At 36.7% G+C, this 27645-nt stretch overlaps 1 pseudogene; it reads left to right on the forward strand.

Moving 5' to 3' along the window:
* The first annotated feature begins 22285 nt into the window (after positions 1-22285).
* LOC141482590 (uncharacterized) lies at positions 22286-24804 on the forward strand (annotated as a pseudogene).
* The last annotated feature ends 2841 nt before the right edge of the window (positions 24805-27645 follow it).

Here is a 27645-nt window from a genome sequence, read left to right on the forward strand (position 1 = left end):
CCTTAAAAAAAGGTTTGGTGGTGCAGCCAGGAACCGACTGAGTCGTCTCCTCAAGAACGGGGTACCTCATAAGACCACCTTGCACAAAAATCTTGAGCGTGGGGGGGGGATAGGTGGGGGATAGACAAAAGATTTTTCATGTCTGATTCCATGTTTCCTCAAAATATCATCCAACTCTCGGTTGGCGAATTCCAGGCCATTGTCTGTTCTCAAAGTTTCAACTTCAAAGCCAGTTTCATTAATTTAAAAAATCTCTCAATTTTTGTTTTGTTTCTGACATGTTTTTCAAGAAATGTACTGTTCTATAGTTTGAGAAATCATTTTATAACAGCAAAAAATACCTTTCTCCTTCTATATATTCTGTCTCAAAAGGTCCACACAAGTCGGCATGGATAAGTATTCCTATTTCTGAAGCTATACACTGTGTCCGTAAAGTATGGAACAAATTCATTTTTAGCTAAACAGGTCATTTTAAGAAATAATCCTGAAACACGTCGATTTTTGATGTTAATTTACCGTATTTTAAAATAATAATCTAATATACAGGGTGAATTACGTTCGAGTAACGACGTCATTGTCATTTTTTTTAAATGGAACACCCCCATTTTGTCTCAATTTTCGGATTACTCTAGCTGAGCTGATTCCAAAAATGTATCACATGTTGATTCCAATTGGTACAGGGTGGACAAAAATACAGTAGTTGTGTGTGTGCTAATAAAGTAACGCGTAACATTCTTTATTAGGTAAATCAACAATATTATCAAAAATACTTATTGTCTAGCGGCAATTGGTTAAAATGTAACACCCCATAGTTTGCTACATGTTTAGAGTAGGTAATAAAAATGAGCTGTTTCCAAACATGTTTGGTACTTGTGGTCTAGCAGACAGAATATGAAAGAAATAAATTCTTATCTACATTTATAAAAAACATATTCGTCTAGTTTTTTGTGAAATATCATTATTTGTTTAGTAATTTATTGATGTTCAGTGACAGTTTAGTACTACATTATTTTTGCTATTCGTGAATATTTGAATGATTAGATTTAATTGGAAGAATTGAAATACTCATGATTGGGTATGGAGACAGATCGCGAACTCAGATGGAAGTGGGCAATTTGTTTAATGATAAATATCCAGAAAGACCTATAACGCGTTCAACAGTCAGTAAGCTGGAAACGAAATTTCGAGAAACTGGTACGGTTGCAAATGTACGCAAATCAGGTCTTCCCCCTGCAAATGCTGATACAGCATTAGATACTTTACTGAGTTTTGAAGAAGATGCGCACACTTCTGTTCGTAAAGTTAGTCGCGAAATCGGTGTTGGCAAAACAACGGTACACAAACTACTGAAGCTTGAAAAATGGCATCCTTATAAAATCAAACTTGTGCAAGAATTAAACGAAGATGATCCCGATAGACGACTCCAATTTTGAGAAGAAATGATGGATAAATGTCACCGAGACCCTCTCTTGATACAAAACATTATTTTTTCTGATGAGTCCACTTTCACGTTGAATGGTGAGGTTAACCATCAGAATTGTAGATACTGGGCAAAAGAAAACCCCCACTGGATGCGTGAGCATCATACACAATACCCTCAAAAGGTAAATGTATGGGCTGGAATTGTACGAAATCGAATCATTGGACCCTACTTTATCGAAGGTAATTTAAACGGGGTAAAGTACCTTGAGTTTTTAAGGGGGTATCTCGTACCTACTTCACGTAATTTATTTCCCAGCAGACGTAATCCTGGAGGTTTTGATGAAAGTTTATGGTTTCAATAGGATGGTGCACCTCCACATTATGCTGTAGATGTTAGAAGGTTCGTAGATGAAATTTTTCCGAACAGGTGGATTGGTAGACGTGGACCCACTGAATGGCCAGCGAGGTCACCAGATTTAAAACCTTTGGATTATTTTCTGTGGGGTCATCTGAAGAATGTTATTTATAAAACGAAACCAGCAAATATTGAAGATGTACAAGTGAAAATTCTAACAGAAATAAACAATATTACGCAAGAAACCATACACAAGGTTCAACAAGAATTTGTACACCGTTTGGGTTACTGTCAAATACAGCAAGGGCTGCAGTTCGAACATTTAATATAAAGTCATGTATTCCAGCATATTCTGTCCGCTAGACAATAAGTATTTTTGATAATATTGTTAATTTACCTAATAAAGAATATTACGCGTTACTTTATTAGCACACACACAACTACTGTATTTTTGTCCACCCTGTACCAATTGGAATCAACATGTGATACATTTTTGGAATCAGCTCAGCTAGAGTAATCCGAAAATTGAGACAAAATGGGGGTGTTCCATTTAAAAAAATGACGGTGACGTCATTACTCGAACGTAATTCACCCTGTATATTAGATTATTATTTCAAAATACGGTAAATTAACATCAAAAATTGACGTGTTTCAGGAGTATTTCTTAAAATGGTCTATTTAGCTAAAAATGAATTTGTTCCATACTTTACGGACACAGTGTAGATTCACTTTTATTGAACTTCAATCTATGTTAATTACCAACAATACGACCGTTACAAAAATTTCTTTTATAAATTCTATATTATTAGTTTTGAATTTTATCACACGTGATAGTATCTGAACCAAGAATTCAACCACCATCAATCGACTAAAAAAGGAATCATCAAGACTCTAGTAGACTGTGCTTTCGGACTCTGTAATACAATGAAAGGTATCGAAAAGGAACTAGGCATCATCAATAATGACCATCAACGGAATGGTTAATCCAGAGTGATGGTGGAACATTTTTTGGCTAGAAGACAGCAAGAACCTCGCAAGGAAGATACGCTGCCACAACCAGTACTTGTACTTCCCTACATCAGAGGCTTGTCGAAAAGGATAAGATCCAAGTATAACATCAGAACCTGCTTCAGATTTGGGAACACTATCCGTAGCAGCCCTCCGAAAACCAGGCCACCAAACACCGACTGCGGATCCAAGAAATGCATTTACCGGATACCCTGCGAGTGCGGAGAATCACACATCAGTGAAACTCAGAAGCCATTGAAAGTTCACATTGCCGATCACAAGAAAAACACACAGCGAGGAGAAACCAGCAAATCAGAAATAGAAATAGCAGAGCATATTTGGGCTCATCAACATAACATCAAGTGGTCTCAAGCTGAAATCATCCACAAAAAGGAACACTGGTTTAGAAGAAAATTCGTAGAGATATGCGTAGAGATAGGTGAAAGCACTATAATGATCTCTAAATAATCAGATCTCAGTCAGTAATTACCCGAAGACGATTGTGGATACTAACAATCGAAACTTGACTTGGAATCTTTTAATTTTTATGAAAAGAGAAATGAAAATTTCTATGTTTTTTACCACTTAACCACTTCACAAAAAAAGTGGTAAAAACATAGAAATTTTCATTTCTCTTTTCAAACTTATTGTTTAAATTTGAAAATGTCCATATAGGACGAAACTGCAGTAACGTTAGTTACAAATAAAAGTGGTAAAAAACATAGAAATTTTCATTTCTCTTTTCATCATGATCTCCTACCACATAGTAACGGCTACATCCATCAATTTATTTTAATTTTCATCTCGTGTTAATAGTTCAATTTCTTTATTGTTGCTTGTATTTTATTTCATGCCCAATATAATTATTATTTTGCACCTAAACTTGATTTTTTATAATTTCTTCCAGGAATTTCAAATCAATTTATATAATATCAGACGACGGAAGTCGGAACCAACGAAACAGACCTCAATTTCCCTAACATTTCTGCTGAAGTTTGACATGAAAGGATATGGGTCAATGGATTTTCTTCCATTCGGTTAGCCAAGATTTCTTGAGCTTTAGCATCTTTCCTTTCCCACTCAGCATAATCATTCTGGGGTTTTGGAGTTAGGCTGCGGCTATTTCATGAAGTCCTTTAGATTTCAGAATGATCTGAGTTTGAAAATTTGATCGTAGATCCTGCTTCCTGATCCATGACTGTTTTCAACAATTTCTTCTACCAGTTTTATAAATTATTCCAACCTATCACTTCTAGAAAGGTCCTGGACCAATGATCTGTTAAGGATTTTAGACTTGAACGGATGATGGCTCGAATAAAACTTGGATCGGTTTTTTCAAAATCATAATTATGTATCGTAATCTTTCGCACAACATTCTACTCAAATTCATTACAACTTCATTAATCTTATGTTTCATAGAATGACATTCGGCAGAATAGGAAAGTCACCCACTACCAACATCAAATTGCTTCATTGTTACCAACAGAAAGCTATAGCTTTTTTAGCTTGGCTACACCAGTGTAGTGAATATCCATCAATAGTGTTATTAGAAAAAATCAAAATCATGAACTAGTACTTGCCTAAAGTTTATAAAAGTTTCGAACATTTCTAGAACACCTGAACAGCTCTGTTATGTGTGTTGCTGGTACTGATTTCGAAACATGAAAATAATTAACCATATTAGAAATGAATTATGATAGGCTACTATGTGAAAATTTGTTGCAATAATAATGATACACTTTCTGGAATAAAGCCATATTTCGTGTATTATATATAAATTGATAAGTAATTCAGTGATTTTGATTTGATTTTTATTTCTAATTTTGGCTGACTTCAGCTATGAAAATTACGTATGAGCTTCAATAAAACAAATGAAAATATATATTAATTTCTTTATTAACACATACATTAGAAAGTATCATATGAAACTCTCTCAACCTATTCATTACCTGTTTAACATGTATTTTTTAATGCTGCTATCTACTTAAATAGTTTTACTCCGTCATTAGTGCTAAAACATTACTACTTTTGATAACAAACTCTGAAAGGGCTTCATTCTCTCAACTGGTAGTGACATATTACGTTTTCAACACAAAAATATATGAGGCGCAACTCTATTGTTCAACCGTAGATTTCATTTTTCTCTTCGCAGTTTTTTATGTTATATTCATTATAATTTGTTTTACCTTTCTTATTCTGACATAAATCATCAATAAACTTTTATAAAGTAGGTTAGGTTAGATTGCTTAGTAACTGGAGAAAATGATTTTCACAACATAAACACGATTTGGAGATACATTATCCCTTCTTATCTTACACTATCGCTTCTGTACTATACAATACTTGTAAGCAGGTTTTTTAGCTTCTTTCGTGATCTTAAAAATCGAAAATATGTATGTTATGTGGTTTTCACTGAATTTATATTTTTTTAAATTACTTCATCAAACAAAAATTTGAATACAATAAAGAGATTTACAAATGTGATTCAAGATTCGACGAAGATAAATAGTCGCGAAATTAGTCAAGAAATTAGTCCCATATTTATAAGATCAGGAACTGCAGATGTAGATGTGCGTTTCTTGTATTTCTCTAGAAAAACTTCGAAATTGTGCTGAATATGCTGATACATTTCCTGAGTAACTGCGCAATGGCTGATGCAATACTTTGTTATTATAGTGCAATCCATAGAAAAAGGGGGCATTGATTTTTCTTATGTAACAAATTCCCCTTGGAAAAGAAAGTTGATGCGGTGCTGCAACTTTCAATCAAGCAGATGTTTTATTGAAGTTTAGTTCCATTTATTCCTCAGTGGGTTCCTCTAGGAGGATACTAGGTCTTCTTCCTGGAGCTGAGAGTAATTTTGGAAAAAATGCAAATGTTCTTTTAGGTAGCGGAGGTTGGTCATCATTCCTTGATGTCATTATGCCAAATTACATAGAATGCCTTCTTCTTCATTTATAAACATGTCGGTTTACGAATGGTTCATTTATAATTTCATCTAAGTGATCTGAGTATTGATCTAATTTGTGTTGAACAATATTCAGATTGTCTACATTCAATTTGCTCAATTTTAAAGGTTTGAAATGTGGTAAGCTTTCTTTTTCTGGTAGTATATTTTTCCAACATTGATATGATATTAAAATTGGATGACTTTCATAAGTTACATTTTGTTCTTTCACAAGCATTTTTCAGAAAACTTTTGTGTTTCCAATACAAGCATTACAGTTAGCTTGGAGTTTCAAGAGTGAATTGGTTTTCATAACTCGTTTTGCAACCTAAAGTTTTAAACAATTTATCGTTACAGCTGAGAGGCCTGATAATGCAAGTAGCCAAGTATTACTATAAATTTTATAGAGTTTATAATCTTCTGCAAATAAAAGTGAAATTGAACACATTCTAGGAAGTTCTGAAAGTGGTCTTGAAATTTGAGCTCCACGCATTGCGTTACTTCAATTCGATACGAAATTATATTTTCGCATATATCAAGTTTATAATTCAAGTTTTTACATAAACCTAGATTTTCAAATACAGCATTGTATCATCATATTTTGCTATGAATTTCTTATTTGTAGATAAAATATGATATATCCCTGTTCGATTGTCCAAAATTAGAATAGGGTACAATCTATAAACAGTATGTAATTCGGGTAATACTAATGGCATTTTCAAAGTGAAGACCAGTCTTGAATCTGCTTGAAAAGCTTGTAATTCAATTTTGTCTAGATATTTTGATATGATATGAATAAAACATGAAACTTTTTAATCTGGTTCAATTGTCTTTTCCACTCAATGTTACCCAATTCTGGAATTTTTACTACGTAAATAACATTTGCTATTTTTTACTACGATTGCTCTGATCCATTCAACGACACCTTTCTTCCTGTAATCACGAACGGTCACATGTTCACCTGGTTCAAAAACTGGACATCTCTTACCTCTGGAATACATTTTTTGTTTCTCTTGAACTACTGTAACGTGATTTTTCAAATTCGTTTTTTTACCTGCTATAAGATTATCGAAACGTGTACGCAAATTTCTATTGAACATTAATTTTGCTGGATTTATCTTGGTGGTTGAGTGCAGTGTGGAACGATAATCAAATGAAATATTATTCAAACTCAAATTGAAATTACTATTTTAATTTTTTCCCAATGCATTTTTCAACGCATTCTTGGCGGTTTGTACCGCGTTTTCGTCGCTTTATTAGATAATGGGTGAAAAGGTGTAGAAGTGATATGCAAGATATTATTATTTTTCAAAAATGTTCCGAATTCGTTAGAACAGAAAGAAGTATTATGTCTGTAACAATTTGCAAGATGTTTTATAAGTTTGCCATAGTAGTTCACTAAACCTAAAAAAGATTGAAATGAAGTTACATCGAGAATCGGTGCATTAATAATAGCGAAAGTTTCAGAATCAGAAGCATGCAAACCTTCTTTACTGATGTAACTTCCAAGATAAGATATTTAGGATTAAAAAAAATTACATTTATTTAAAGAAATTTAATTCCTGCCTTTTGTTAACGTCAAAGCATTGTTTCTGAACGAAAACGTTGTTCGCTTTTGGTTTTTCCCGTCATAAGGATGTAATCCAAAAAAAACACCTTCTCTTTCATCGAAAATGGTAAAGGTTGTGCTTTAAAAAAATTCGAACTTACCTCCATACCTGATTTCAGTCTAATTGATATTGTCCCTTTGTTAAATTTACCTGAACATTGGGTTTGGTTTTTACTCTACCGTTGTGTTTCTTCTGGAACAGCTGCTTCGTGACGTCGATAGTTGACGGTTGTGGCAGGTGAATTTGCGTCGGCGAAATGGATCCCCGGTTCTTGCTTAACTTCAGCTGAAAGAAAGGTGGCTTGGCTGATTTGGAGGATGCAATCTGAATCACTTTCGATAACTTGACTCCTGCATTCTCTCCCTAAAGTCGGTCTTTTATTGCGCCTTCGTCATAACCGATACATATGTAGATGCAATAAATAAATCACTCGGTTCGTCTTCAAGGATTCAGGTACTCAAAATCTGTCTTCGAGATATTCTTCCAAGTTCCTTCACACGTTTTCGAAATGTATTTGACTCTATTATACTTTTCATTTCAAATGGTAAATGATTGAATATCTTCCGAATTTCAAATATTATGGAATTTTTGTTGAAGTTGGCTTTGGCAGAGATATATTGGCATTTTGTCGGGTTTATATATTCTTTCGGAAGGAAAAGTATTTTTTCTCATTTGAATTAGACATACTGTTTCTAGAATGAAGATGCAGTAGATTGTTAGTATTCTACTCTTCATGAAGAGTAGTCTACAGTGGTCCAAACGCTTGGCTCTACATATATATCTTATCGCCCTTTTATGTATAACAGACACTGATTGCATCAACTGCTTACTATATAAACCTCAGAAAGCGATACCATACATCAGATGAAACTGGATTCATGAAAAGTAAGATGTTGTTCCTGCTACTATTCCCAACTTCTTGGTGATGACCTTGATAGCGAAGCAGCCAGAAGCAAGTTTTTTGTTGGGATATTTTACATGTTCATCAAACTTCAGAGTATTATCAATCCACAATGCCAAGTATTTGGTGCACGTGTTATTTTCGATGACATGCTTCTGGAGACTTAGCTTTCCTGAAACAAATTAAATCGAAATTATGTTAGTATTATTCACATTGAAATATAAAGAATTTGAAGCACACCAAGATTTAACTTTCTCTAAATCAGTTTCAATTATATTTCTCAGAGAGTCTGTATTATTTCCATGCCAAAGTAAAGTTGTATCATCTGCAAACATTGTAAACTTTTCTTGTATGTCGATATTAGATATGTCATTCACATAGATAATGAACAAAATGGGACCGAGCACTGATCTTCGGAGGACTCCACAGGTGATTTTCGAAAGACTATAATTTATGTTCTGCAACTTCACCATTTGAATTCTATCTGAAAGATATTATCGGAACCAATTAATGATTGTTCTTTTGATTCTATAAAGGAATAATTTTTTCAACAGCACTCTGTGATCAACGCAATTAAAGGCTTTAGAAAAGTCGCAGAATACTGTCGCAGCCACTAAACTGCGTAACCGTGCTGCCCAGTCTTTCAGACTTTCATTCGCCATTATTCATGATTGAGAAATTTTTCTGACCAGTCCGAACACATAGAATCAAATTCCTGGATATGAACGCCTCATTGTTTTCCCGCCATTTTGATTCATACAAAATCTCAGCAATATGGAAAATCAGGAAAATCATTTTGTATTTCATTAAATTTTTCAAATTTTAAGTCTGGGAAGTCAATAGATTTTTCAATTGCGTTTCCATTCACGGTTCATGGTGAACATTTTCCTTTTTCATTTATTCTTACAAGAGCATTTGGAAGTCTAACTTTGTCTTTTTCAATAGCTAACAAAATAGCTTCTGTGTTTCGTAGTTTTGAATTTAATTTGAATATTTTTCTACTCTCCGTTCGATTTTCATGTTGTAAATGGGAATTTCGTCTGTCATCTGAATATTCATAATAGTCGTATTTACTTTCAAAGAAGCACTTACCAAAAATATCATTTATTTCAGTATATGATGTTTCAGGGTTAAGAGTGACTTCATTCTAACTTTGTTTCACTTCTGGTTTTTGGTCTTCAATCTTTTTTGTTGCTTTTCACAACGGAATTGTACCATAATTTAATTGTTGATCTTTTATATCTACTACTACTAAAATTCCGTCAAAATCGATATCGAAATCGTGTATATAAACTTTATGTTCAACTTTGTTTTTTCCAATAGATAATAATATGGATTCAGTAATTGCTACCTCTCCTTTTGTTACTCCGGTTATTTCAATATTTTTTTAATCGTTTTGAATAATTCTCTACAGTTTTTTTTTTTTGAAAATTGATATTTCCGCCCCGGCATCAATTAATATTTTAAAGTTACTTAAACTGTTTATTGCATAATAAAGATTGCTCAGAATCGGTTTCGTACGAATAAATGTTCATTGTTCGAGCGGGACTCGTATTCGTCTCCATCAACATCCTGGTACCTAACGGAAGGCTAAATGCCGGACGGCCGATTACCTGAAGGTACTATAAAATTACCGGATATCATGAAATGAATCAGTGTACGTTTTGAACTAGTGCTGATTGGTTTATCGAATAATTGTGAATTTAAAAGAATTTATTCTTAGAAGTTGAGAATTTATCATTTCAACTAAACTTTTGGACACAAATGGAGGCCAGGCAAAACAATATTATTAACGGGGAAAATATTGATGCAAATCATCTTTCGCTTGTTCGAAAAGAAGCTCGACACAATGCTAATGTAGGGAAAAATATTGATGCGTATCAATTTTCGCTTATCCGAGATGGTGAGACAGCTTTCCGTGTCGTATGGAACCCAGTACAAAAGATGGGTGATAAAGGCGATATTCCTTCCTGCGAAGTTGACGCTTGTGATTATAAATGCGAACCGTGCGGTAAATGTTTCACGAAAGCGAGTTATCTACGACAACATATGAATATAATTCATGGTGAGTACAGACCGTTCAAATGTAGGATATGTGGCAAGAAGTTTGTTACTTACGAATTACTACAACAGCATTCCGGACGACATAATTCAGATAAACCATACAAATGTGAGGTTTGTCCTAAACAATACAATTATAAAAGCGATCTAAAGCGGCATATGTTCCACCATACGGAAGTCAAACCTCACCTTTGTGACAAATGTGGAAAAGGATTTACTAGGAAGGATCACATGAGGCAGCACCAGTTGTCACATCGATCGCTTTAAATTATATGTGATATGTAAGAAATGTAGCTCTGTAATATAATGTACAATACAACTTTGATCAAAAATTTCTACCTCTCCATCAATTCATCATTTTAACGAAACTTTCGGTATCAGTATCTTCACAGAAAATTTCCTGCGATACAACTGAAAGAGTGACCATCAATTTTGGAACGGGCACACTTGTAAAATTGAAGGTCGACTCTTTCAGTTGTATTGCCAATTGCATATGCAGGAAATTTTCTGTGAAGATTCCTATACTGAAGCCTGTCGGATATAATCCAACGTCCTTCGTGGTATTAGCCAGAGGAGTGGTTGTTTTCTGATAGGCGTCAGTCCATTCAACCTAGGTATATTCGAGACTAGCTTGATCTTTTGAAGTTCATTTCTTTAGATTGTTTGCTGCCAGTCTTCAAGCCTAGCCCAGTGACTACTCAAAAAATAAGAGATATGTTGGCTTTGATGACATGCCAGTATTTTTACTGAAAATGGTTCTCTCTTATATGATATCTCCTTTGACCTCTCATTTTCAAATTGTAATTCACCAGATTACCTAAAGACTGGCAAGGTCGTTACGATTTTAAAAAAAGGGCCGACCAACAACTGGTTAGTAATTATCATCCCATAACTATTTAAAGAGGCTGACTTCTCACTTGAAGCCAAATCATTTGATGATCGACAACCAGCATGGATTTCAGTGCTGTTCACTAATTTTATGAAAATCTGACTAACTGGGTTGGTGCGGGTAGGTGCCCTGTTGGGATATTTTGTGATCTAAGCAGGACTTTCGACTGCGTCAACCACACAACCCCAATAACTTAATTATTTAAAATTTGGAGTTGGTTTATCATTCGACTTAACCCAGCATCTAGATACCGAGCGCCCTCTCGTCGTAGCATCAACTTGTCATGGTAATGCGGGGCTCTGTTATGATGGACCTTCTTTCCCTAGCTACTCGTAGGACCTTTATGGACGGAGTCCATACAACGGGCCTCCCTGTAAATATAGTTCAAGAGCTAGTCTACAGAGGAGATGGATGTCGAGTTTACGACTCCAACGGGCCTCCCTGTGAATTTAGTTCAGGGGCGAGTCTACAGAGGAGATTGATGTCGAGTTTACAACTCTAATTGAACTCCCTGTAAATTCAATTCGGGAGCGAGAGCTGTGGCGTACGCAGAATCAGAATGAAAAGATTGTCGTGGGTATCAAGGTGGAAATCTTGCAACTTGGCTATCCGACTACCTTACTAACAAAGCATATACTTTGTGCTTGCCCCGCTGGGGACCGAATCAGGTCTTTAGAGTTCGGCAGAGCCATAACCTTACCATCTGAACTGAAAGATCACTCACCATATAAGCTAATCGACTTCGTTAAGAAGCTGGGTTAGTTTGGCCACAATAAACCCTTGCAGGTTGTGGTGGAGGGTCGAATAGACCCACTCACTTCGGACCTAACCAACCTTAGCATCTAAGTATACTCAATTATATGGCTTGTCTATTGTCAATAACTTGACCTGAAGACCAATGAATGAATTTAGACTTTTTTTCAGAAATATGAGATTACTTGTGATGAAGAAACAGCTGATAATGTTATATCATATACATGTCAAATCTCGACTGAGATGGGGGTCATCCACTTGTTTTAATTATGTGTTTATATCACAGAAAAATTGATACCTTGTATCACTGGTGTCTCTTACATCTCTAGTTGTGAAGATTTATCTGAAACTTATCAAATCTTAACCTTGCCGTGTTTGTATATATTTGAAGTGTGTGTTTCTGTATTTAGTAATTTAAAATCTTCAAAAACTAATAAGCAAATACACACTATCAATTGGAAGCAGCGAAATGACTTACATGTGCCATTTTCAAGGACTACTCTTTTATATAAGTCACCACTTATAATGGTGTGACGGGAAAGTTCGTACAATAGTAGTTGTTTTCTGTTGGACGTCAGTCAATTCAATCTATTGTGTAGGTATATTCAAGACTAGTTTGAACGTTTGAAGTTCATTTTTTTAGATTTGTTCACTGCCAGTCTTCAAGCCTAGCCCACTGACTAATAAAGAAAATAAGAGTTCTGTTAGCTTCACAAACTACACTTAAACGATTTGATCTCCACTAACTTTATTGAAAATAATCATAACATGTTTCGCTAAAACATTAGCTTTTTCAAATGATTAATCATTTGAAAAAGCTAATGTTTTAGCGAAACATGTTATGATTATTTTCAATAAAGTTAGTGGAGATCAAATCGTTTAAGTGTAGTTTGTGAAATTACTATGGATCTTCATCAAGTAACGGCCGAATCAATCAGAAAAAAAAAAAAAAAAAAAAAAAAAAGTTCTGTTAGCTTTAATGACATGCCAGTATTTTTACTGAAAATGGTTTTCTCTTATATGATATCTCCTTTGACCTATCTTGTGAACCTCTCATTCTCAAATGGTAGTTCACCAGATTACCTAAAGACTGGCAGGGTCGTTCCGATTTTAAAAGAAGGCCGACCAACAACTGGTTAGTAATTATCATCCCATAACTATTTCCTCCGTATTTTCAAAAATATTTGAATATTTCTATTTAGAGAGGCTGAATTCTCACTTGAAGCCAAATCATTTGATGATCGACAACCAGCATGGATTTCAGTGCTGTTCACTAATTTTATGAAAATCTGACTAACTGGGTTGATGCGAGTGGGTGCCCTGTTGGGATATTCTGTGATCTAAGCAGGACTTTCGACTGCGTCAACCACACAACCCCAATAACTTAATTATTTAAAATTTGGAGTTGGTTTATCATTCGACTTACCCTAGCATCTAGATACCGGGCGCCCTCTCGTCGTAGCATAGCCTTGTCTTGGTAATGCGGGGCCCTACCATGATCGAACTTCTTTCCCCAGCTACTCTTGGGACCTTTATGGACAGAGTAAATTCAAAACTTCTTTCTGACGCTGAGTCTATAGAGGAGATGGATGTCAAGTTTACGACTCCAACTGACCTCCCTGTAAATTTAATTCAGGAGCGAGTCTCCAGAGGAGATGGTTGTCGAGTTTACGACTCCAACGGGCCTCCCTGTAAATTTAGTTCAGGAGCGAGTCTACAGATGAGATGGATGTCGAGTTTACGAGTCCAACGGGCCTCCCTGTAAATTTAGTTCAGGAGCGAGTCTTCAAAGGAGATGGTTGGCGAGTTTACGACTCCAACTGACCTCCCTGTAAATTTAATTCAGGAGCGAGTCTCCAGAGGAGATGGTTGTCGAGTTTACGACTCCAACGGGCCTCCCTGTGAATTTAGTTCAGGAGCGAGTCTACAGAGGAGATGGATGTCGAGTTTACGACTCCAACGGGCCTCCCTGTAAATTTAGTTCGGGAGCGAGTCTCCAGAGGAAATGGTTGTCGGGTTTACGACTCCAACGGGCCTCCCTGTAAATAGATGTCGAGTTTACGACTCCAACTGACCTCTCTGTAAATTTAATTCAGTAGCGAGTCTCCAGAGGAGATGGTTGTCGAGTTTACGACTCCAACGGGCCTCCCTGTAAATTTAGTTCAAGAGCGAGTCTACAGAGGAGATGGATGTCGAGTTTACGACTCCAACGGGCCTCCCTGTAAATTTAGTTCAGGAGCGAGTCTACAGAGGAGATGGATGTCGAGTTAACGACTCCAACTGACCTCCATGTAAATTTAATTCAGGAGCGAGTCTCCAGAGGAAATGGTTGTCGAGTTTACGACTCCAACGGGCCTCCCTGTAAATTTAGTTCAAGAGCGAGTCTACAGAGGAGATGGTTGTCGAGTTTACGACTCCAACGAGCCTCCCTGTAAATTTAGTTCAGGAGCGAGTCTACAGAGGAGATGGATGTCGAGTTTACGACTCCAACGGGCCTCCCTGTAAATTTAGTTCAGGAGCGAGTCTACAGAGGTGGTGGATGTCGAGTTTACGACTCCAACGGGCCTCCCTGTAAATTTAGTTCAGGAGCGAGTCTACAGATGAGATGGATGTCGAGTTCACGAGTTCAACGTACCTCCTTGTAAATATAGTTCAGGAGCGAGTCTACAGAGGAGATAGATGTCGAGTTTACGACTCCAAGTGACCTCCCTGTAAATTTAGTTCAGGAGCGAGTCCACAGATGAGATGGATGTCGAGTTTACGAGTCCAACGTACCTCCTTGTAAATATAGTTCAGGAGCGAGTCTACAGAGGAGATGGATGTCGAGTTTACGACTCCCACTGACCTCTCTGTAAATTTAATTCAGTAGCGAGTCTCCAGAGGAGATGGTTGTCGAGTTTACGACTCCAACGGGCCTCCCTGTAAATTTAGTTCAGGAGCGAGTCTACAGAGGAGATGGATGTCGAGTTAACGACTCCAACTGACCTCCATGTAAATTTAATTCAGGAGCGAGTCTCCAGAGGAAATGGTTGTCGAGTTTACGACTCCAACGGGCCTCCCTGTAAATAGATGTCGAGTTTACGACTCCAACTGACCTCTCTGTAAATTTAATTCAGTAGCGAGTCTCCAGAGGAGATGGTTGTCGAGTTTACGACTCCAACGGGCCTCCCTGTAAATTTAGTTCAGGAGCGAGTCTACAGAGGAGATGGATGTCGAGTTTACGACTCCAACGGGCCTCCCTGTAAATTTAGTTCAGGAGCGAGTCTACAGAGGAGATGGATGTCGAGTTTACGACTCCAACGGGCCTCCCTGTAAATTTAGTTCAGGAGCGAGTCTACAGATGAGATGGATGTCGAGTTTACGAATTCAACGTACCTCCTTGTAAATATAGTTCAGGAGCGAGTCTACAGAGGAGATAGATGTCGAGTTTACGACTCCAAGTGACCTCCCTGTAAATTTAATTCAGGAGCGAGTCTCCAGAGGAGATGGTTGTCGAGTTTACGACTCCAACGGGTCTCCCTGTAAATTTAGTTCAGGAGCGAGTCTACAGATGAGATGGATGTCGAATTTGCGAGTCCAACGTACCTCCTTGTAAATATAGTTCAGGAGCGAGTCTACAGAGGAGATGGATGTCGAGTTTACGACTCCAACTGACCTCCCTGTAAATTTAATTCTGGAGCGAGTCTCCAGAGGAGATGGTTGTCGAGTTTACGACTCCAACGGGCCTCCCTGTAAATTTAGTTCAGGAGCGAGTCTTCAAAGGAGATGGTTGTCGAGTTTACGACTCCAACTGACCTCTCTGTAAATTTAATTCAGGAGCGAGTCTTCAAAGGAGATGGTTGGCGAGTTTACGAGAGGTCCAACTGACCTCCCTGTAAATTAAATTCAGGAGCGAGTCTCCAGATGAGATGGTTGTCGAGTTTACGACTCCAACGGGCCTCCCTGTAAATTTAGTTCAGGAGCGAGTCTACAGAGGAGATGGATGTCGAGTTTACGACTCCAACGGGCCTCCCTGTAAATTTAGTTCAGGAGCGAGTCTACAGAGGAGATGGATGTCGAGTTTACGACTCCAACTGACCTCCCTGTAAATTTAGTTCAGGAGCGAGTCTAAGAGGAGATGGATGTCGAGTTTACGACTCCAACGGGCCTCCCTGTAAATTTAGTTCAGGAGCGAGTCTACAGAGGAGATGGATGTCGAGTTTACGACTCCAACTGACCTCCCTGTGAATTTAATTCGGGAGCGAGTCTCCAGAGGAAATGGTTGTCGGTTTTACGACTCCAACGGGCCTCCCTGTAAATAGATGTCGAGTTTACGACTCCAACTGACCTCTCTGTAAATTTAATTCAGTAGCGAGTCTCCAGAGGAGATGGTTGTCGAGTTTACGACTCCAACGGGCCTCCCTGTAAATTTAGTTCAGGAGCGAGTCTACAGAGGAGATGGATGTCGAGTTTACGACTCCAACAGGCCTCCCTGTGAATTTAGTTCAGGAGCGAGTCTACAGATGAGATGGATGTCGAGTTTACGAGTCCAACGTACCTCCTTGTAAATATAGTTCAGGAGCGAGTCTACAGAGGAGATAGATGTCGAGTTTACGACTCCAATGGGCCTCCCTGTGAATTTAGTTCAAGAGCAAGTCTACAAAGGAGATGGTTGTCGAGTTTACGACTCCAACGGTCCTCCCTGTAAATTTAGTTCAGGAGCGAGTCTACAGATGAGATGGATGTCGAGTTTACGAGTCCAACGTACCTCCTTGTAAATATAGTTCAGGAGCGAGTCTACAGAGGAGATAGATGTCGAGTTTACGACTCCAAGTGACCTCCCTGTAAATTTAATTCAGGAGCGAGTCTCCAGAGGAGATGGTTGTCGAGTTCACGACTCCAACGGGCCTCCCTGTAAATTTACAACGGAATTGTACCATAATTTAATTGTTGATCTTTTATATCTACTACTACTAAAATTCCGTCAAAATCGATATCGAAATCGTGTATATAAACTTTATGTTCAACTTTGTTTTTTCCAATAGATAATAATATGGATTCAGTAATTGCTACCTCTCCTTTTGTTACTCCGGTTATTTCAATATTTTTTTTAATCGTTTTGAATAATTCTCTATAGTTTTTTTTTTTTGAAAATTGATATTTCTGCTCAGGCATCAATTAATATTTTAAAGTTACTTAAACTGTTTATTGCATAATAAAGATTGCTCAGAATCGGTTTCGTACGAATAAATGTTCATTGTTCGAGCGGGACTCGTATTCGTCCCCATCAACATCCTAGTACCTAACGGAAGGCTAAATGCCGGACGGCCGATTACCTGAAGGTACTATAAAATTACCGGATATCATGAAATGAATCAGTGTACGTTTTGAACTAGTGCTGATTGGTTTATCGAATAATTGTGAATTTAAAAGAATTTATTCTTAGAAGTTAAGAATTTATCATTTCAAGTAAACTTTTGGACACAAATGGAGGCCAGGCAAAACAATATTATTAACGGGGAAAATATTGATGCAAATCATCTTTCGCTTGTTCGAGAAGAAGCTCGACACAATGCTAATGTAGGGAAAAATATTGATGCGTATCAATTTTCGCTTGTTCGAGATGGTGAGACAGCTTTCCGTGTCGTATGGAACCCTGTACAAAAGATGGGTGATAAAGGCGATATTCCTTCCTGCGAAGTTGACACTTGTGATTATAAATGCGAACCGTGCGGTAAATGTTTCACGAAAGCGAGTTATCTACGACAACATATGAATATAATTCATGGTGAGTACAGACCGTTCAAATGTAGGATATGTGGCAAGAAGTTTGTTACGAATTACTACAACAGCATTCCGGACGACATAATTCAGACAAACCATACAAATGTGAGGTTTGTCCTAAACAATACAATTATAAAACCGATCTAAAGCGGCATATGTTCCACCATACGGACGTCAAACCTCACCTTTGTGACAAATGTGGAAAAGGATTTACTAGGAAGGATCACATGAGGCAGCACCAGTTGTCACATTGATCGCTTTAAATTATATGTGATATGTAAGAAATGTAGCTCTGTAATATAATGTACAATACAACTTTGATCAAAAATTTCTACCTCTCCATCAATTCATCATTTTAACGAAACTTTCGGTATCAGTATCTTCACAGAAAATTTCCTGCGATACAACTGAAAGAGTGACCATCAATTTTGGAACGGGCACACTTGGTAAAATTGAAGGTCGCCTCTTTCAGTTGTATTGCCAATTGTATATGCAGGAAATTTTCTGTGAAGAATCCTACACTGAAGCCTGTCGGATATAATCCAACGTCCTTCGTGGTATTAGCCAGAGGAGTGGTTGTTTTCTGATAGGCGTCAGTCCATGTAACCTAGGTATATTCGAGACTAGCTTGATCTTTTGAAGTTCATTTCTTTAGATTGTTCGCTGCCAGTCTTCAAGCCTAGCCCAGTGACTACTCAAAAAATAAGAGATATGTTGGCTTTGATGACATGCCAGTATTTTTACTGAAAATGGTTCTCTCTTATATGATATCTCCTTTGATCTATCTTGTGAACCTCTCATTTTCAAATTGTAATTCACCAGATTACCTAAAGACTGGCAAGGTCGTTACGATTTTAAAGAAAGGGCCGACCAACAACTGGTTAGTAATTATCATCCCATAACTATTTAAAGAGGCTGACTTCTCACTTGAAGCCAAATCATTTGATGATCGACAACCAGCATGGATTTCAGTGCTGTTCACTAATTTTATGAAAATCTGACTAACTGGGTTGGTGCGGGTGGGTGCCCTGTTGGGATATTCTGTAATCTAAGCAGGACTCTCGACTGCGTCAACCACACAACCCCAATAACTTAATTATTCAAAATTTGGAGTTGGTTTATCATTCGACTTAACCCAGCATCTGGATACCGAGCGCCCTCTCGTCGTAGCATCAACTTGTCATGGTAATGCGGGGCTCTGTCATGATGGACCTTCTTTCCCTAGCTACTCGTAGGACCTTTATGGACGGAGTCCATACAACGGGCCTCCCTGTAAATATAGTTCAAGAGCTAGTCTACAGAGGAGATGGATGTCGAGTTTACGACTCCAACGGGCCTCCCTGTAAATTTAGTTCAGGGGCGAGTCTACAGAGGAGATTGATGTCGAGTTTACAACTCTAATTGAACACTCTGTAAATTTAATTTGGGAGCGAGAGCTGTGGCGTACGCAGAATCAGAATGGAAAGATTGTCGTGGGTATCACGGTGGAAATCTTGCAACTTGGCTATCCGACTACCTTACTAACAAAGCATATACTTTGTGCTTGCCCCGCTGGGGACCGAATCAGGTCTTTAGAGTTCGGCAGAGCCATAACCTTACCATCTGAACTGAAAGATCACTCACCATATAAGCTAATCGACTTCGTTAAGAAGCTGGGTTAGTTTGGCCACAATAAACCCTTGCGGGTTGTGGTGGAGGGTCGAATAGACCCACTCACTTCGGACCTAACCAACCTTAGCATCTAAGTATATTCAATTATATGGCTTGTCTATTGTCAATAACTTGACCTGAAGACCAATGAATGAATTTAGACTTTTTTTCAGAAATATGAGATTACTTGTGATGAAGAAACAGCTGATAATGTTATATCATATACATGTCAAATCTCGACTGAGATGGGGGTCATCCACTTGTTTTAATTATGTGTTTATATCACAGAAAAATTGATACCTTGTATCACTGGTGTCTCTTACATCTCTAGTTGTGAAGATTTATCTGAAACTTATCAAATCTTAACCTTGCCGTGTTTGTATATATTTGAAGTGTGTGTTTCTGTATTTAGTAATTTAAAATCTTCAAAAACTAATAAGCAAATACACACTATCAATTGGAAGCAGCGAAATGACTTACATGTGCCATTTTCAAGGACTACTCTTTTATATAAGTCACCACTTATAATGGTGTGACGGGAAAGTTCGTACAATAGTAGTTGTTTTCTGTTAGGCGTCAGTCAATTCAATCTATTGTGTAGGTATATTCAAGACTAGCTTGAACGTTTGAAGTTCATTTTTTTAGATTTGTTCACTGCCAGTCTTCAAGCCTAGCCCACTGACTAATAAAAAAAATAAGAGATCTGTTAGCTTTAATGACATGCCAGTATTTTTACTGAAAATGGTTTTCTCTTATATGATATCTCCTTTGACCTATCTTGTGAACCTCTCATTCTCAAATGGTAGTTCACCAGATTACCTAAAGACTGGCTGGGTCGTTCCGATTTTAAAAAAAGGCCGACCAACAACTGGTTAGTAATCATCATCCCATAACTATTCCCTCCATATTTTCAAAAATATTTGAATATTTCTATTTAGAGAGGCTGAATTCTCACTTGAAGCCAAATCATTTGATGATCGACAACCAGCATGGATTTCAGTGCTGTTCACTAATTTTATGAAAATCTGACTAACTGGGTTGATGCGAGTGGGTGCCCTGTTGGGAAAAAGTAATGCAAAAAATTACACCGACAGTAGCCACATCGGAAGAGTTTTTAGAATATCAACAAAAAATGAAGCCAAAAAAAAGGAAAAAGAAAAGAAAACACTTGACAACAGAAAAAAAGCTGGATTTGTTATCGAACCCAAGCAAAACAAAAGCAAAAAACACGAGAAAAAAAGAAAACTTCGACTCTATTGAAATCCCAACGACATCGTCAGCAAATAAGAAAAAAAAGAAGATTCAATATCGAGCCTGAGCAAAAAAAACGGAAAATCCAGCGGAAAAGGAAAAACTTGATACCAGTGAAATCACAAGGAAAAATAAATTAGATGTTCCGAAAGGAGAATATGCTGTAATTATATATGAAGGAGAGTATTTTCAGGAGTGAGCCTCGGTCCAGATGAAACGGGTTTGAAAATCAAGACTATGGCAAAAAGTGGTCTGCATTGGAAATGGCCAGAGAAAGAGGATATATTGTCATATTCAGAAAATGAAATTTTTTGTAAAATTTATCCTCCGACACCTTTTAATGAACGGGGCATCTTTTCAATTCCAGAGATGAATGAAATAAAACATTCAAGTATCTGAAATTTTTATATTATCATTATTTCATAATCGAGTTGAATTTCATTGTTTTATTGCTCGTTTTATCCTGATTAGATTTTTTTTTGTTTCAATCAGAGATCAGTTTATTATACATTCATAAGCATATTCAAATGTGTTTTTTTTCTATCAAGCAAATATGTTTGTTTTTGAATATTCACCATAGAAGGTCGGTGATATAGCTTAAATGGTCAGTACTAAGGTGATCCTGGTTGGTAATAGGGACAAAATCGGTCGGTAATTTGTGAATATTTGCAAGCCGGTCGGTGAAGGGAGCGATTTGATGAATATTGCACATACTTATTAAATCTTTTATTCAGAATGTATATTTAACAATAACAATATTTCTTTGTGATTGATTAAAATAAATATATTGAAGGTAATTATTGAAATTGATACGAAGAAAAAATAATATCTAGTTTTCTTATTCGTGAATCTGTTACTGAATAAAATCTTGAGTGGTCGGTGAAGGGTACAATTACCTTAGGTACATTCAAAGCTTATGTATCAATGACAAAGTCAATCGTCAAGGCCAGAACTCCAGGCCCATTTTTGAAAATTTGCTATAATCAAGAAAGGAAGCACCATTGACCAAAACTGTTCAAGTGTAATCATTTCCTGAAAAAGAATAAAAAACAGTAACGATTAAACAATATTCCTGTGAAAATAAAGAAAATAATACTGTATACTCAAATACAACTTAAAACATTATTTACCTCCAATGTTGGACCTGTAATTCAAAACACTTTCCAGCTATATTACCTTCATAAAAATGTGAACATGAAATATCAAAAATAATTTCTGATATGTGACTGACTGACATCTAATCATGATTACATGAAAAATATTAGAGTAGATACGGAAGTATCTTGTACAATGTCGTAAGATTCAACTACATGTGACTCATTTTTGAAAATTTGGTATAATCAAGAGGTAATGAGAATCAACTCTGCATAAAAATTCAAGAAAGAAAGCACCATTGCCCAAAATTGTTCAAGTATAAGGTTTTCCTGAAAGGCAATAAAAACCAAAACAATAATATTCCTGTAATGAAATAAATTTTTCCGTAGGGTAAACTATACAGTGGTTGGCCCCCACGTAGTCATTGGCCATGCATTTTTCAAACGCTTATAACAACTGTAATCCATACTATCAGAATACACCGGTGGCGTTAAAACAAACCTAAACTATTCTCTATCACTAGATAATATCAAATTTCACAGTTGGCATAATTGCGCAAAAATGGCGGTAATTTCCTTTCATGGTGCATAACTCGTGTGTGAAAACAGTGTTTTGCTAAGAAAAGTGTGATTTGAGGTGAGTCAAGTCACGTAATTTTGTACAAGCAATATGTGGTATAGTTGTTTTTTATTGTTTGTATTGCATTATATATTGATTTTCGACCATTTATATGGCTCCAACCTCTAAATCTCAATTTATTATGGGGGCCAATGATTGCCTGGAAATATTAGCAATAAACAGTTAATGGCCCCTAGGCCAATGACTATAAAATCTATTGTGCTCGAATATGATTGTTATGAACATGACAATGATCAAGTAAACAAGGATAGGTATGATTAAACTATGCAATGAAGGCGTTAAAATATATGTACACAGTTGTTGGCCGGAGGCCAATAACTATAATCAACTGGGGCCAATCACTGTATTTCTGTGCTTTTTCAGCTCTGCAAAATGCCTAAAGTTGAAGAGGGTGGTCGCTATTCCAAAAAATATAGCGAGCAGCAGCTGCAAAGTGCTTTGAAAACAATTAATGATGGGGTACCACTCAGAGAGGCCGCCAGACATTTCAGTATTCCTCGAGCAACCCTACAATTCAGGAGGAGTGATAAGTTCACAAAAATAAGTCCGGGTCCACCTCCCATACTGACCAGTACAGAAGAAGAGCTTCTGGTCAAATGGGTAGTGGAAAATGCGCGAAAAGGGTTTCCGAGACGAAAAGAAGATCTCCAGTCGGCCGTCAAATCAGTTTTAGAGAAAGTACCACGAAAATTTAAGGATAATTATCCACATGAGGAATGGTATAAAGCCTTTCTTCGACGCCACACCATTTTATCAATTCGAACACCTGAGGCTGTTTCCTCCGCTAGTTCCAACGTATCAGAGAAAGACATTAGAAAATGGTTTTGAGACATTAACATCTATTTGGTATCTAAGGAATATGATGAGATATTGATTGATCCCTCAAGAATTTTTAATGGTGACGAAACTTGTTTCAATTTATGTCCAAAGAATTCAAGAGTGTTGGCACCAAGGGGTTCTAAGAATATCTACGAGGTAGAACACGCCTCTTCTAAACAGAATATTACAGTTATGTTCACCTTTTCTGCCACAGGTCTTACAACACCACCAATGATCATATATCCGGGAAAAAGATTGAAGGCTGAAATTGCTGCATCCGTTCCACCTGAATGGGGAATAGGTATAAGCGATACGGGATGGATGAAAGCAGAAGTTTTCCAAGATTATATTTGCAATGTCCTACATCCCTCCTTGGTGAAAAATAATATTAAGTTTCCTATAATCCTTTTTGTAGATGGTCATAGCACCCACCTGACATACGAATTGAGTGATATCTGTAAAGAATTGAAAATTATTTTGATTTGTCTGTATCCCAACGCTACTAGAATCCTTCAACCAGCACATGTATCTGCTTTCAAGCCAATCAAAAGTGGCTGGAAAAAAGTAGTTTTGAAATGGAGGACAGACAATTTGAATTGTATTCTTGGAAAAGATAAATTCGCACCCATTTTAGAGAAAGTGGTCAAAGATTATGCAAGGGAGAAGACTATAACTGACGGGTTTCGCGCCACTGGATTATATCCTTTCAATCCAGACTCGATAGATTTTTCAAAATGTTTGGGGGGACAAAATCAAAAACAAGAGGATGAAACGTATAATAGACAGCCACAACCAATGGGCTACGAAACCTTTCAAAATATCCTAGGTGAAGAGAAAATTAAACTGTTTCAAAACTTCTGTGGAAAAACTGATGATGACTGTACAGATTTCATTCTGCTTCATAAACTGTGGGAAGAATTTCATACTGTGCGGAAAGAACCAGAGAAAAACACAAGTAGGGGAGAAAGTAACGAATTGGATCCAACTGAATATCAAGACGAATTTAATTTAACTACCATTGAAAACCAACTGGAGTAGGACAAAATAATATACATATGAGTGAACCATCGGTACCAACAGAGCCTAATCTTGAAGATCTAGACCGGGAATATTTTGAATGGAAGAGAATTGGAAAAGACAGGTACAAAAGATATTGAAGAAAGAAAAGACGATAGAGAATAAAAAAAGAAACCTGTAAGAAAGGAAATGAGAAAATCGAACAAAAAGAACATTGTTGAATGTGTATCGAAAATGGAAAATGCAGAAGTATCGCAAAGCATGCAGCGTGTTACAAAAAACTTGTTTCAAAACGAGTCCAAGACACAATCAAATCAAAAACTCAATCAAAACACACAGTCGTTCACACTGAAAAATTCTAATTCCATAAATATCATTTCCGAAGTTATTTTCAACCCCAATGAAGAATACCCTTTGAAAAATCTGATAAAAGAAGTTGGGATATCGGAGGAGCTTAATATCAAGATATCTGTTGGACTATGCTATATTTGCGCAAATAATCTTTCACAAATTATTTTGGAATCAAGTGCCAGGAATGTGCCAGATCTTACCATATTCAATGTATGAAAAGACACAACTTACATCAATCAAATTCTGCAATTTTCCATTGCAAAACGTGTTTGAAGAAACAACAAATTGTATTAATCTTATCTAATCTAATGAAATCCAGAATTAATGACTCAACTATATATTTATTAGCCCTTTGATATTCACTCACTTATGTTTTAGAGTTCCAAAATAAATTGGTAATTATGGGCCAATAAATACAATATCACATGGCCAATCTCTGTAGTATAGCGGCCAATTACTGTGGATTCGAGTATTTTCATTTTGGGACGTTCAAAATATGTTTTTGTTTATTATCAGAATGATCCAATTGTGTTTAAGGAGAAGTTCAAAGTTTACTCTATAAATCAAAACATAGTGAATTGCGTTTTATGATCAAATATGACTTCTGTTCATATTTACAAAAATGACAGACCTTAAAGGGCCAATAACTACCCCAAATACCCTAGACCGATTACGCATTTCAGTATTCAAATCTATATAGGGCTTCATCCAACATGAATGCTTGAACCTCAATACTATATGTGTGTTCATCACTAACAAGCCATGATTGACAGCTTGCTGTAAGTTTCTATAGTGAACAATATATTTTCTTTTATCGTTTAAATTTGGAATTAATTTGGGAACTTTTGAATTTGCATATGGTTCATTTGGATTATAATTCGGTGAAAATGTATTGTTTGCTTTATGTTTCCTTTCACTACATTGACTGATTCCACCGCGAATACCTTTCTGAAAGAAGTGAACTATATCAATGTCAGTTAGTAATTCTAATTCAATATTAGTATATTTCAACATGGCATCCCATGATAATCCTGGTGCGGTGAAGTAATGTGCCGGATCCAATTTATATTTATCAACAGATATATTTCTAAAGTTTTCAAAAATGTCACATAATAGTTACACATCTGACTTTAAATATAAATCAGAATATTCACCCAAATTCTGACATTCGAACAAATTCCAAACAAGTTGAGCTCTCCCATAATCATTATCTGATATATGTTCACAATTGAGTTTATCATAAAATTGATTTTTGGTTGGAAGTCTTGGATGATTCAGTTTGTCGATGTCATCAACAAAATTATAGGGAAATACACCTTTCTTTCTCATTAAATTGAAATTTTCAATTTGTGGGAAATGTTTGCGCATCTCGATACACTGATCAGATGTTAAATTGGCTCCTAAATTCTCCAAAGAACTAGGCATGAATCTGAAACTATCAATGAATCTCATTTTCAAATAATTTTTCTTCACCCTACCATCTTTATCCGTATAGGAATGTGTATAGAGATGTTTCGTGAGAGAGATATATTTCTCATTAGTTTGTGGGATGACATCCACTTTATCTTTGACTTTGACTTTGAAATTGGTTGATGGTGTTGTAGTACTCAAGTGATTACAATCATTTATCTTATAACGCAATAGTAATTGCTCATTGGAAAAATATAATAAACATCCATCACAAAAATATTTCTTATGTTCATGAGCTGATAATTGGCTTGAAACTTATCTTGAAAGATTTTTGATCCAACAATAATGACCATTACCGAAATCATCTGTGATAAGTAACAAATTGACATGTCTCCTAAGTCTTCTCTGAGAGTAACGTAATGGTCCAATTAATTCATACACTATTTTACCCCTTTCGAATTTACTTTCTAAACCGTACACATTAACTGAAATATCATTCTTGTCCTCAAATTTCACAATATCCTCCAAATTTACCGGAAAATTCATATCTGTTACATCTATGACAGTATTGAAATGTGGATATGATGAAACTTCTGACGTTCTATCGATTGCAGCATGTAGTGCTGATGTGATAGCCCATGCAAAACAATGCTGATCTTCATAACGGACATTAACCACGGCCTTCCAACGCTCTATATATTCAGGTAGCTTCAAATATGAACATCAACTCAGCGGGCTGTATTTATTGATGTTAACCTCCAGAAACATGATTTTTTCACAAGTCCAACCTCAAATACAAATCAAAATTACTGATACATCCAGTAACTTGATAGAAATGCTTACCTGAATCACGTTCCTGGAATTCTGTTGTTTAAGCGATAATTTCATTTCGAAATCCATCAAATAAGGAATTCAAATCAGTAGATTGGTCAACTGTTCTATTCTGAGAGTTAAATGATTTGGTTCCCTTCAGTTCTTGCGTTTGCAGAATATAACTCCCAAATACTTTCATATTCACTTTGATGATTTTGAGAACCCTGATAGCTGATTCCAATAATTCAATAACTTCCTGCCTGATTTCGTTAAAGAATAACATGTAATCGGTGGAAACAATGGAAATCTGCACCCTGTATGTAGCAATCCAACGCTTGAAAGCACTATTTATAATTTCAAGATCATCACTGAATTGTACACATGCATTATTCTTATGTTGCAGACTTCTATTGGGAGAATTCACTTGAATCAATGGAATCGTCACATTACAACAATTACATGTGTACATAGGTGTTGCAGCGTCATCTAATCTCACTTGTTTCACTGATGGACCTCCTTGGCAACTCTGGAGCTGATGACGACGAAGGTTGTCACTACGAGTAAAAGATTTACCGCATTCACAAGAATACATTTTCTATGATATGTTCTCACTAACTCACTCGATGAAAACTGACATAACCAATACTCGCCCGCTTCTTGAATAGCACAGTCCTCGCCGCCTGCGCATCACCATCGGGAGTGTGGGTAGAGTCATGCTTTACGTCACTGCCATCACCACATCGAGGGAGGTAAGAGCACATCGATGGATACGCATTACTCAACCACCCGCCTTGGAGTGCACATCTAGCTCTCCTACCGTTGAACGGTTGCTGCTGGGGTAGAGCGATGCGTTACGTCACAGCCTTCTCTAAATCGAGAGAGGTGAGGGCA

The sequence above is a fragment of the Leptinotarsa decemlineata genome, unplaced genomic scaffold (genome assembly GCF_025532065.1).
Source record: "Leptinotarsa decemlineata unplaced genomic scaffold, Ldec_3_MD MMD2_tig00001602, whole genome shotgun sequence".
Lineage (NCBI taxonomy): Eukaryota > Metazoa > Arthropoda > Insecta > Coleoptera > Chrysomelidae > Leptinotarsa > Leptinotarsa decemlineata.